A 13,813-nucleotide genomic window follows, 5' to 3' on the forward strand; every position below is an offset into this window, starting at 1 on the left:
CTGTGCTCAGGACTCTGGTCCTGGCCTGGGGAGGAGGTCACATAAGCACAACCCCGCCAGCCGTCACCCCATTCTCCTCATGGGCACAAGTGCCTGTTGACCAGGTGCCTCCTGTGTGAGCTGGGCCAGCCCTCAGTTCTGCCAGGTTAGAGATGCCCCCCAATCTGGGCTGTGTGCCTCCCCCAGGGTGGCCCCTCAGGGCTCCCTTTGCATCTCCCAGTTTCCATGGGGGCTGCACCTCCATCCCTCTTTGTGCTGCACAAGGATTCAGGTGGGTTCACTCCCCTTCATCCCAGGAGACAGGCCTGGGACCACGAGCAGTGGGATCCTGCACTTCCAAGAGGAGCCAAGAACTGTAGCGCAGAGGGGGGTGGGGACACCAGGCCCAACAGAGCCTCGGCCAGCCCCTAGCATGTGCCCTGGGCTGGTGTCAGCAGAGGGAGGGAGGGGGCAGAGCTGGGGTGCTGTGGGATGCCAGAGAGGCAGCGAGGGGTTCTGGGACCTTCCCCAGCAGTGGCTCGGGTCGGGGAAGACATCTGTTCCCTTGCTGCCAGCTTCCATCAAGACTAGGATGAGGTCTCAGCCACTCTGCAGGAACCCCAGAATCAGAGAGTAATCAAGAGAGACTCAGGGTCAGGAATTCCTTCTTGGGGCTTCCCGAATGGGAGAGCTGCACAGCTCAGCCTATTTCACAGGTCGGAAAGAAGAGCCCAGAGCTGGTGGACATCTACATCACCTACAGGGCCCCCAGCCCGGGCTGTGTGTGTGTGAGGCACAGCGCTTACCACTGCCCCAGTGGACCCTGAGGGGCCAGCGGCCTCTAGCAAAGCAGCAACAAGCTGAGTGCAGCCACCAGAGGGCACCCAGGACTGCCATGGCCAGCAAGACTGGCTCCACCCAGCTTCCCCCAGAGGTGGGACCCTTCCCAAGGCACCCGCCAAGGCATCCGCTGGGAGGCTGGAGTTCTGCTTTCTCCAGGCCCCTGTTCAGGGTGCGGAGCTGGAGAGGGGCAAGGACCCTGGGCAACGCCCCTCAGTACCCTGTGCCCTCACCGCCTCAGTACAGCAGAGGGAGGCCGAGGGCTGGGTGACGGGGTTGTTGAGCACAGGCTCCAGCAGGGACCGTGGAGGTGGGGTCCTCCTTCGGGCGTGTGCCCTAGGCGCCTCCCTGGCCCCCATAGGCCATCTTGCCACTGCCCAGTGGTCCGGGCAAGGTCTCTGCGTCTGCCACTCAGCGCAGGGCTGTGCCTCTCTCTGCCTCAGTGTCCTCTGTTAAACAAGGGTGCAGCCAAAGTGGTGCCTTTTCAAGATGTGCACAGAGTGACCAGCGGCCTGGAAGGGCACGTCAGGATTTGCTGTGGTGGAGCAGGACTCAAGGCTCGAGTGCAGAGCGAGCTCTCAGTCAGGCCGGCCTGACCCTCACCTGGGCTCCTCACCACCCACTGCGGCCCTGAGCTGCCTGCCCAGCATCCCCCCAGCCTGGGCCCTGTCCCTCCGCCGGACTTGGTTTGTGCACATGGGGGCTGCCTCATGCTGTCAGACATCTGTGGTCTGTGCTGTTCTGGCTCTTGGCCAGCTCTTGCAGAGGCCTCCTGCCCCAGTCGGGGACACAGCAGGCCTTTACAAGGCTGGGGGTGGGTCCCTTGGCCCCGAGGCTCTTGGTGCAGGGTCCTTGGCCAGGACCAGCTCTGAGGGATGCTAGAAAGGGCTCCCTGAGACAGGTACCCCCACCCTCTCGGCACAAATCCCATCAATGCTTCTACCTTCGTATCTCAGACCTGTCCGTCTGTCTATCCATGGCTCCAGGGCTCTTATGAGGTTCTGTTCCCCCCACACCCCATCTGTACAGTGCTGCTGAGATGAGGCACCCTGGGGACACAGACTCCACCTCAGGTCCCACCGCCACCCTGCATCCCCAGACCCTCCCTGCCCCCCTGCTCCCACCCTCCTGCAGGAAGCTCCCTCGGGCCCCCTCCCCACCTGCAGCCCTGCAGATGCCCTCCCGCCCCCCACACTGGCATTGACTCCCGGCCCTCCTCTGCATTTGTGGAGTTATTGGCCTGCTGGAGTCCCACGAGGCGGGAACCACATTCTTCCTGTGGCTGGATTGGGGGGAGTGTGTCCTAGGGGCAGGAAGACCTGAGTTCAAATCCTGGCCCAGCACTGCCTTGCCTGGACCTGGTTTCCCCATCTGTAAAATGGTGTCCTGGGCTGACCCCAGGCCCCTAGTGAGAGTCACCGAGATGATGGGGCACAGCCAGCACTGGGGAGAGGCTGGCGGTTATCAGGACTGATAAGAAAAGCACGTGGTTCTCCATGGAACAAGGTCTGTGTGAACGTTTAAGCCAAAAGCAGACGTGCCCCAGAAGCATCACATTCTAAGCAAAAGCTGATCCCTGAGCCTCAGACCTCAGGGTGGGAGCAGCAGGTCCTGCTGTGGGTGGGAGCAGCAGGTCCTGCTGTGGGTGGGGAGGGTGCAGCGGGTGGGTAGACTCCCAACCACGCCTCCCCTCCCAGGTGCTCGCTCACACATGTGTACACGCATGCACACACACGCCTGGCTTGAGCTCCCTGTTCTTCCTTGCCTCTGGCCCTGGCATCTTGATCTCCCCCCATGATCCCACCCTGACTTGAAGCCCCTCCCCATGATGAAGGGGCTACTGTGAGGCAGAGAGACCCACCCGCAGGCCCGCAAATGAGCCGTGTCCACAAAGGAAGGTTGGACAGAGCTTGGAACAACCTGGTAAACACTGCAGAGCCAAGGGGAGAGAGCTTCTGCCACTGGATCTCCCGGAGGTGGCCTCCAGCCTGTCTGTGGTGCCCTGTTTTTCATTTTTACAACACAAACACTTTGGCAACATCCCCAGACCTAGACACAAGGAGAGGGAACATGTCCCCAGACCACTGGCCGAGACAGGAAGCTGCATGGTCCTTGGTCCAGGACTGGGAGGCTGGCTGCTGGCCTAGGAGGGACATGGATGGGGGCTGGCCTCGGGGAGCTTCAGGAGAGGCAGGCAGCCTGTGTCCCAGGGCAAGTGAGGGGGGCAGACCCCTGGGGGCCATGACCCCCTGAACAGGCCAGTGGGATCCTGGTGTGGGAGTTTATCACAGCAGAGCACACACAGCCTCTGGAGAAGGGAGACATTATCATCGGCTCAAAATGGTCAGGGTTTTGAAGGATAGTTAACAGCATAAGAAACGCCCAGGAGGGACCATGGCAGCCGATGCAAACTGTAGACGTGACAGTCCCAGTGGGGTGGGGGTGAGAACACGCACGGTCATGTGGGAGCGAGTCTGTGTTGGAGCACCACCAGACGCCCTTGGGTCAGGGATGACAGTGTCCAGCTGGGGCTCTGGCCCCATGCAGAAGGGACTTAACCCCGCCGGTTGGCTTCACCAGGTGCCCTCTGGTTCCCTGCAGGATGTGGAGCCAGCCGGATGCGTGTCTGAACATGCTGACCTCCTCCAGGGACGTCCCCTCCTCACACGGGTGGTGGGCCAGTGGGTGTGGTCCATGGAGGTGGACTGTGGCCTGAGTGGTGTGTGCTTCCGGCCAGCCTCAACCCGGGTGGGCACAGGGCCCTGGGCTGGACAAGGCTGGACGTGGGGCCTTCTGCCACCCCTACTTGAATTCACCGATGGCCTGGGTATGGACCACAGATACCGGCTTGAGGGACGTCTGGCTTGAGGGACAAGCGTGCACTGGGGACAGCCCATCAGGACATTAGCTGGACTGGTCCACACCCTCCTTGACTTGGATGCCTGGCATGGCAGTGTCTGGTTTCGCACAGGCCGTCAGATTCGCTCCCGGCTCAGGGTAGTCCCTGCTGCACCAGGGAGGTTGGAGCTGCCAGCCAGGACAGGCAATGGGCCCACATGCTGCGGCTCCTGGAGGAGGGCACTGAGGCCGGGAGGAGGCTTTGTCTGAAAGGGCCAGATGGCCTCTGGCACACACAGCCACCCTGGGCCACCGTTGGAGTGGGGAGGGGCCGTGACTGCTGTGATCATGGCGAGGGCACTGTTGCTGGCCCTGCTGCGTGGGCTTCTCTGCTCATCACAGCTCCAGGGGCACGAGGCATGGTGCCCAGGAAGTATAGGAGGGATGGAGGCTGAGTGGTCCCTGTGGCCCCCAGGACCCTGTGTGGTGGGAAGTGAGCCCTGCTGGTACCACTCTGTCAGTTTGCTGTGTTGCCTGATTTGCAGAGTGTGGTGGCCACTTGTGCTGCCCCAGTGCGGGAGCCCAGGCCCCAGCCCGGCCCTCTGCCCCTGCCCCGCCCAGCCCCGTCTCCGTGGGAGGCTCAGCCCACCCAGCCCTGTGGATTCTCAGTGTCCCTGGGTGTCCAGCGCGGATGGCCTGGCCCAGCCAGCACCTTACTTGGGTGGTGGTGAGAAGGCAGTGGCTACAGACTCAGGAGCCTCCAGACGCCTGAGTGTCCTTTGCTGAGGGCTGTAAGACAGGAGAGGGCAGGGGACCTGCTCCTTCCTCTTGTGTTCCACAGGACCTCGGGTGTGGCAACCTGCCAGCCAGGCAGGTGGGAGGACCAAGGTCTGGCCAAGCATCTCAGTGGCCAGGCTGCTGGGCCACATGGGGGCTTGTGGATTGGGATGAACAGGCTCAGCCTGTGTCCAGGGCTTGCTGGGCCAGAGCACCAGGCCTTGGGACGTGGTGTTGCTGGTGGCACAGGTGGCATGGCATCTGGGGCTTAGGGTGGTAGGTGCTTGCCCCCACCCCCCTAAACTTCTGATGGACCACCGTGCCTCAGATTGGCAGGCCAACCAGACACCAAATGGCTGTGGGAGGTCTGTGGGAGGCTGCCCACCGCCTCGCCTGCTGTGCCTGCCCTTGCTGCTCTTTTCCTGTCCCTGTTTCTCCCTCGTCCCTCGTGCTCCTCGTTTTCTCCCTGTTTCTCTCTGTCCCTCTCTCTCTGCCTCTTCCTGTTACCCCATCTCCTGCGCTTCTCGAGTCTGGTAACGGACTCTTCGTGTCTGCCGCAGGCACTTACGCACAGCCTCGCGGGCACTGGTTCCACCAGCCTCACCCGGGCTGAGGGAGGCTGGGCCTCTGTGGCCGCGGCCCCCGTGGGGCCTCTTGGGGTCGCAGTTGCGCACAGAGTGGGTCCTGCCTTCATTCGTCTTTCTTCAGCCTTTTAATTTTTGCTTATGATGGCTTTCGTGTTCAAAAATTGTTCAAATTTTTCACGTTTTGTGTGGAATCTGTGGAATTCTTCCTCCTTCAATCCTTCTGTTGTTCCATGCGTTGTCTAGCACGTGGCCAGATAAACACACATCTGTCTTCTCCTGTTGGTGTTTCCAGGTCAGCGTCTACACTTGAGATTTCATCCGTCTAGAATTTACTGTGACATAAATGTGAGGCAAGGGCTGAACTGTGTTGATATGGTTGTATCTGAACAGTTTCTTGACTGATGTTTTCTATCACCAGAAACTATAAATGTGACATACCGCATCCTCAGGTTCGAGGTGCCTGTGGCCCTGTTAGAAGATCAGGTCGGGGCCTCCTCTTGACCAGTCTCTGTTCTGAAAAGTCACGGGCGGCCTTGCGCTTGCCCTGCAGATGCAAGTTGGTCCACACAGTTGGGGCCTCTTCCCTGGGACCCCCGGTGTGCTGGCCTGTGCGCGTGTGCATCCCGCTCTGGTTTCCCCAGGTCTCCAGCCCCCCTGAGCCTCCTTGGTTACTGAGAACAGGTCCCTGCTGTGGGAAGGCCCCTCAGAAGCCCCCACAGTGATCTGGGCCCCTTTGCAGCATCCGGCCTGTGAATGTGGGACTCCCTGTGGCTGGGAGGGCATGGGCTGTCCCGTGCCCGAGTGGCTTTGTCATGCTGTGGGGGGTGAACGGGCCTCTTCCTCTAGGGTCACGGGCTTGGCACCCCCAGGGCCTCCAGTGGCAGCACCACTGGGCCAGGCACACGCATGCCTGTTTGTGTCTCAGTTCAGGTTGGGTCGGCCGGTCCACCTGCCTCGCAAGCATCTTGCCTGCGTTGCCAGAGAGCGAGGTGCTGGCCCTCGCCTGTGGGCGGCTCTCAGCCAGGCATCCAGGGGTCTCTGTGATTGGACTCGTGGGTCATTCTCCGGGTGGGGGGGCTCAACATGAGAGGCAGGAGTGAAGACCACGACCCCAGGGATGCCCCCAGCCCCTTCCCACTCTGGAGCACATGCTTCTCAGGAATAACATTCTGCGAGGCGGAACTTGGGTTCAGACCTGGCTCTGCTCGCCCTGTGGGGCTCAGCACAGGTGGCACTTCGCGCTGGCCGCTGTGTTATTGTGCAAGAGCCATGCCAGCTTCTGGCTGTGCCACTCCTTGCTCAGGGTGCCTCCCAGCTGGTGGTGTGACTGCGCTGCGGGGCCCAGGCCACCAGGAGGGACAGTGCCACGCCAGCCGTGCTGGGTGGTCTGTGCAAGCCTGAGGTGGCCACTGGCCTAGTGGCTCTTAGAGCAGCCCCTGCCCCTCAGCTCACCCCTGGGGCCTCTCCCTGCCACGCCAGCCACAGTCAGCTTCTGGCTGTTCCCTGGCTTGCTGTGCTTTGTTCTGCTGCCTGGACTGGACTGTCAGGCCACTGAGGGGCCTTTCTTCCCCAGGCCCTGGGCGTCCGTCTCCGTCCCTGCGTGACCTTCCACCCGGGCACCCAGAGTCGTCAGTTCCGCCCTGAGTTAGGTCTTGTTCTGTGGGGACACCCCCCTGCAGCTCTGATTTGGGTAGGCTGAGGCCCAGTTTCTTTCGCCCACAGGGAAGGCTGCCTATTGTCAGGTGGGGAGAAGGAGACACCCCACCCCCCCGGCACATCTTGCCAGGTTGTCGTTTGCAATTGATGAGTTTGGTATTTCAAATATGCCTTTAGTTAAACTTTTTCTTTTCAAAATATTTTCACTCTCCGTGAAATCCTAATTAGGCCATTCATTCATCTGAATGTACTTGCTGCTCTCTGCATTTTGCAAGGTAACGAGGCTTCCAGCGGGCTGCCAGCCAGTCCTCCGGGGCCTTTGCTCTGTGCCCTGCAGGGAGAGGCTGGCGCCCTGTGACACCTGCACCCATGAGCCCTGGGCCGCAGTGCCTGCGGGACACCGAGTGTGCAGATGGGGACACTGAGGCCTGGGGTGGCAAATCGTCTCTGACAGCCTGGGAACTTTGCACGATGTTTCCTTAAGGAAGTACAGAGCTGGGTTTACTCTTTCAAGATCCCAAGTTAAGGAAGAAAGGGAAGCACCCTGTTAACAAAGCTGTCAGCTGGTCCTTGCTATAGAAGAGCTTCTGCAAACAAGAGACGATAGCTGGGCAGCAGGGTCCTGCAGCTGACATCTGTGCATGGATGACGTCCAGCCCCTCTGGGATGTGGGCAGCTTGGTGGCAGCGTGGACCCTCCTCAGTGCCGCCTTGGATGTGTCCGGTGTGGGCCAGGCCAGGTGGCCTCCTTCCTGCCCTGTGGAGGGACAGCAGCCTGGAGGCTGGGGCACAGAGCCCAGGGAGAGCGAGTCGTAAAGGCTAGGGTTGACATGACTGCAGTCTGCTCAGCTTCTTTCTGGGCAGAAAGCTCAGACCCCAGCCCGACCCCGACAGCCCTGCTGGAGGCCTCTGTTGGGGGTGACTCCTGGCCATTTGTGGGGTCCCTCGGGAACCTCCTGTGCCAGGGGAATTTGTTCCCAGGATCCATTTTCCACCACTCCTGTCTTCCCTCTTGACAACTTTTTGTCCTTTTCTGCCCGTTTGGCAGGTCTGCCTTGGGTTTGCATCCTGCAGCCTGTGGACAGCGTCCCAGCCGCTGTTTAGCTTCCGCCATGTTTTTCTTCAAATCCCCACAGGATCCTCATCACCCATGATCAGTCCTTCTCCTTATAGTTTGTTCCCAGCTCATCAGTTCAAGGCCATCTTTAACCTTTTGAGGGCACATCAGCTGTTCCCTGATGTTTGTGCTGGTAAACGGCAGCTCTTCTGGGTCCCCGGGGGGCAGCAGGGTCTGCCCTGGGCCCTGGGGGCTGGGCCAGGTCTGTGCAGCCTCAGTGTTTCTGTCCAGGGTCCTGGCCCGGCCATGGTCCCCACTCCTGTCACAGAGACACTTTGGTGTGGACTGAGGCTGGGCACCTTCAGGCTGTGGAGCCAGGGCAGGCCAGGCCTCACAGGTCTTGGCGGGGCAGCCTTGCCAGGTGTTCAGGACAGGAATGCAGTCTGCCTAGAACGCTGACCCCCCAGGAGCCTGAGTCCTACCTCCCCCAGCACAAGAACCTGTCAGGAGTGTCAGGTCACCTACCATCCATTTTCTGGGGCAGGTGAGGCCCCACAGGGCAGCCTGGGTGCCTCTGGGGGGGGGGTGTGCATGACTTTGTGGGTGGCTGCATGCGTGAGCCTGCGGGTGGATTTAAGGAGGTCCCCAAATTGTCAGCATACCAGCTGCAGTGTTCTGCGTCCTGGCGGGGGCAGGGCACACAGACAAGTCCGATTCCCAGCAGGCTGTCATGGTGTGGGGGGGTGGGGAGCCAGGCAGGGACACTGTGGGGCCCAGAGTCTGCACTGGGTAGGGGTGGGGTGAAGCCCCCTGCCCAGTTCCACTGGGTCATCATTTGCATATAAAAGGCAGGACTTTGCTGTCTGATGGAGGCTGGTGGTGTCTGGACCTGTGTGCCATGGGCACTCCCGGGCTTCAGGAGCACTGAGTTGGCTCCCAGGCAGGTGAGGGGTTCTGGAGCAGAGAGACTGGCATCCAGCTCAGCTTCTGGGAGAGAATGGGAGTTCCCAGGGGCCCTGGGAGGAGCCAGTGCTGGAGGCCACGCAGGACCCTGGGCAAGGGCAGACCAGAGGGGACCTGGCTCTTTGATGCTGTGGCTCAGGAGCAATGATGGAACCTCCCTCCACAGGGCATGCTCTGGTCTCTTCCCTGCACTCCCCTTTGATCCATCCAGGGCCAGGTGGCCACAGCTGCCCTGCCTCTACCCTTGACAGCTGGAGGGTCTTCCTGACACCTGTCACCCCCTGGGCTGTGGGTACTGTGCCTGCAGGGCCTGGAGTCTCCCTGCTGGACCCCGGTGTTGTTCCCGATGAGGGAACAAGGGACCAGTTTCTCACTCTCACACTTCCCAGGGAACCTCCTTCTGCAAGCTGAGCCCCAGGCCCCATCTTCCTGGATGGCGAAGGCCCAGGCTGGGCTCTGTGGGGAGGTGGACCTGGTATTGCTGACAGTAGTCTGTGCAGGCCCGTCCCAGTGCCCAGAAGTGTCAGCAGCTTGCAGGAATGCTGGTGGGGAGGCAGGCGGGCGGGGTGTGGGGGTGTGAGACGGGGCCTCCGTGGGGTGCAGGGGTATCTCATCTGCTGACCATGAGGGGCACTGCCATGTCAGGGTTGGCCCCTTGGCAGCCCCCCACGCCCCGTCCCTGCGTGGATCTGCCCACAAAGGGGCAGATCTCTCCTGGGGCCTGCTGTGCCTCGTGCTGCCACCCGGGGGCTGTGACCCCCAGCCTGGGGGCTTAGTTAGCGAAGCCGCAGTGGGTCACATTGAGGTCACTTGGGGAGGGCTGCCCGGCAGGGCGCCCAGCATGTGAGGGCACTGCAACGTGCCTGGTCAGCAGTGGCCAGGGTGGCATGGGCCCACAGACTGGGACGGGGAGGGGCTCCATGGCTGCGGTGAGCCTCCCTGACTGCGGGGCCGGGGCACAGATAGGGCTACACTCTGCGGTGGGGGCAGGGAGCTCTGCGCTCGGTCCCTGTCACTGTGCCCTGGACCCACATTGCCCTCAGGGTCCCATCTCCCAACCCCTGGAGTGAGCCCAGCCACAGTGAGGTTCCTTCTTGCCCAAACCTGTCCTGAGGTCCTGGCTGCAGCAAGGCTACCCCAGGCCACCCAGCTGGCTGGCTGTGTTCCCCCAGGGCAGGCAGGCGAAGATGGGGGGCCTTGCAGCAGGGCAAGGCAGGCCCGGATACAGGGGCAGCCCCTCAGCAGGCCTGATGCCAGGCTGCGCCATCTGACCCGCTTGCCTCCTGAGGGCTCCCTGTGCCTGCTTCCCACCCAGTCCTGAGTCTGGTTTCCCGTCTGGCAGGGAGTTTCCCCACTGCCAGTGCCTCTTCCACTTATCCAGGGAGAGCATGTTTCTTGTCAAATGGCGGAAAGGCCGTGGGAAGTCCTCAGGCCCCCACAGAGAGCCTCTCCTGGGGCCCTGGGGCTCATCCCAGAGACCCTTCCGTGGGCAGCTGGGCAGGTGGTGCTGGGGTGGGTGTCTCAGCCCCTAACCACCAGGCTCTCCTGCTTCATCTTTCTTGGCTCTCTTGGTGGGGGCTGGGCTGACGAGCCACGTCTTGCCCCCCAGAGACTTACTGGCCACAGGCTCCCAGGGGCTGAACCCCCACTGCCCCTCAAAGGGGCTTTGTGCCACCACAAAGAGGCTCTGTCCCTCAGAGAAGCTTGGGTGTTACCATGGTGACAGAGGGGGCCTGGGAAGAAGGGGTCCAGCGTCTTGAGGGAGAAAGGGTGTTCCAGGCACACGGCACTGGTGCACACAGGCCACTGGCCCTCAGCCTGACTGGACAGCTGCCCCACCTGTGCCTTCGGTGGGGGGGTGGTCCTCGGGGTCTCACGGACCCCTTGGCCCCTGGGTAGGAGCTGGGCTCCCAGGCCCCGGTGCCAGTTGGATCCGTCGGGTTTGGTCCCAGCCTGGCTGTGAGCCTCAGGCTCCGCCTCAGGAACGCCTTGGCTCCTGTGCCCACCCCAGAGCACGGTGGGGTGGGGCTCTGAGCCTGGGCCCTCAGAACTGCCCCCTCGCTGCTCTGCTCTCCCTGAGATGGAATGGGGGGTTGGGGGAGCCACCTCCCAAAGGGACCCTAGGGGGAGGTATGGAGGCAACAGGCCAGCCCACCCCACACAGTGGGGCACCTTGGGGTTCCCCAGCCTTATGCCCGGGCTCCCCTATTGTGGCCAGGCTGGAGTGGGTAGGCTGCTGGTGTAGGCAGAGGGACCACCAGCCCCAGCCCTCCCTGCCCTGCCCTTGGGGTGCCCCTGGGCTGGCTGCTGCTGTAGAGACTGTGAAGGAGGTGGGTCCTCGCTGCCCAGACCCCACATTTGGAGCCTGTCAGGCATTGCCCTCTGGCTGCAGCTGCAGCTGGAATCTGGGTCAGGTGCAGGAGGGGCAGCCTAGGGCTGGGGGACTGCTGTCCATTGCCATCCCACAAGTCCACCCAGAGAGGCAGGGAACCCGGAGACTTGGAGCAAGTGTCTGTGACCTGCCCTGGCAGGAATCTCAGACTGAGACCCTTTGGGGGCCTCTGGTGGGGGCTCCCTGTGGCTCAACCCCCCCATTGAGGAGGGGCAGCAGCTGGATGCTCACCTACACCTGGCCCACCCTCCTGCCAGGGCGAGGCCTCCTCTGCCATGTCCAGCCTGTAGTTACCTGGCCATTTCCCAGCCCTGGCCCTGGGCCCGGCCCCAGGCCCTTAGCTCCCAAGACCTCGGGCTCCGTGGGCTCCCAGAAGTGTCCCTGCCTTGACCTGGCTCCGAGCCTCCTGCATCAGCCTCCCCATAGCCCCTGGTCCTCCTGGACCACCAGTCCAGCAGCTCCTGCCCTGGGGCTGACCAGTGCTGCCAGGGACCTGGCTCTCCCTTAGCCCAGGGCGCCCCATCAGTGCAGGGCAAGAGCCCCTTGGGAAGAACCGCCCAGACCGTTCCCCCTGCACAGAGTAGTTGTACTCTGTGTGGTCAGTGGGTGCTGCTGGGTGTCCACAGGGACGGTTTGGGGGCAGGAGGAGGTCACTGAGGGGCCATCCCTGTCCACCTCCCACCCCCATGGTGTTGGGTCCAGGTGGCGATAGGGTCACCTCCTCTGCTAGGGAAACCCAATTTCCAGGCTGAATTCTGTTACAGTTCTCCCAGCTCCCTGAAAACCTAGCTGCTTCCCTCAGGTGGTGGGCGGCAACGCCCAAGCCCCTGGGGAGAGTTCCCTGGCCTCGCGCTCACTTGCCTGGCCTGCTGGGGTCGGGGAGGGGCACCTGCTTTCCCATTTCTTACTTGCCTCTCGAGAAGGCAGTAGCTCTTAGAACATGGGTACGTGCAGAACTTTGGACCTACTGCAACCTGCAGGCCAGGAGCCCTCCACCCAGAGCACCGCTGCAGCCGACACGCCCTCTTTCCAGTGCATGTGTATATGTGTGTGTGTGTGTGCGCGCGCACGCGCGTGGCCATTTCCACACTCATCCTTCGCACCTCATCTCTGGGCCACATGCCTTGTTGATGACCTTTTCCCACCTCGAGTTGGGGTTCGGTTTTTCCTACTGACATATAGTCACCGTATAGATTAAGGATATCTCTTTTCTACTGGATGTTGTGAAGACGATCCCAGTATGTTGACAGTATTTTCGTTTTCTTTGTCGTTTTCTCCTACTTACCATATCATGGAAAATTGCAAACACAACAGTGGAGAGTAGTGTGACGTGTCCCCACATGCCCACGCATCTTCCGCAGCAGTGGAGCCGTGTCTACATGTACAGTCCCACTTGTTGTCTGTCTGAAACGCTCGCTACACTTGAAAAGCAAGCCACAACCACAGCACGTGGCACTCTTTCTGGATGTTTAGAAATATTTCATTCTCACAAAGACAAGCTGGTCCTTTTTCCTTGGCAGTTCCTTCCACTGCTTTAAGGTCAAGAACGGACTCTTCCCATCCAAGCCCCCCCTCACCCTGCGACCCCCGCATTACACCAACTATGGGTGACCCTGTGGTCCTGGCCGTGGCACAGTGCCCGTCCTCGTGGGCTTGGCCAGAAGCTGTCCCCGTGGCTGTGGGCACCATCCAACCACAGCAGGGGCGGTAGGGTAAAGATGGGCACTTGCAAGGCCTGAACAGTGCTGGGAGCATGGGGGGGAAACCGTGCACTCCCAGGTGGGTGGCCTTCAGCACCCCTGCTGCCTACTTTCCTCCCCATCAAGTGGGTGGGGCCAGGGGTATGAAAGGAGGCTCCACCCGTAGCCAGTCCCCTCCCTCCCCTTGTGAAGGTTGGGGCAGTGGGCAGTATACCAACAAATGGCCGGCGAGGGGTCAGCACTGGAGTCCAGGCCTCCTGCCAGCCTGACCCGTAGGAAATTCCTCTAATTCCTCAACCCAGATTGGACTCTGTCCCCATAATTTGATTTCTGGAGCAGGGTTTGGCTGGACTCCTTCTGAGGAGGAACAGCTGATTTAGCAGGAAGACGCTGAGTGTGGGCATGGTTTCGGGGGAGGGTGGGCATCTCCTCAGTTCCTCCGTATGCCTGCACCCTCATGGGGGAGCGGGCGCTGGTCACAGTGGCGCCCCAGCGGGTTTGGGGGCCCCTTCCCAGGAGTGTTTCTCAGCCTCACCCTTGCTCACCCATTCATCCACCCAACTACCCGTCCACTCATTCCTCCTGCCCGCCTCCCATTCTCCCCCGACCCTGCTGCCTCCGTACCCACCCACCCTCCCTGGCAGCCTCCATACGTCCCCTCACTGTTCATCTGTGTCCCTTTCCACCCGGTGTCCTGCCCTTCCATCTCTCCATCCACCCACCTGGGGCCATTCCTGGGGTGCCTAGACCTGGACACGTGCCCCAGGACAGGCTGCCTGTGTCTGCATGGCACATTTGTCCCTGTCCTCTTCCTAAATCCACCCCATGGGTGACGGGCAAGCGTGGTGAGGAGCGGCCTACACGGAGGACTCAGGAAGCTGGTGGCTTGGTCTGGGCAGGGGCGGGAGGGGCCTGCCCAGCAGGCAGTGTGGGGCCCTCGCAGGGGAACAGAGGCTGAGAAGGCATTGGCCAGAGAGGAGAGTGAGGGTCACTGAGGTCCCGCACATGGCACTTCCCTGGCGGCC

This window comes from Phocoena phocoena, chromosome 13 (genome assembly GCF_963924675.1).
Source record: "Phocoena phocoena chromosome 13, mPhoPho1.1, whole genome shotgun sequence".
Taxonomy (NCBI): Eukaryota; Metazoa; Chordata; class Mammalia; order Artiodactyla; family Phocoenidae; genus Phocoena; species Phocoena phocoena.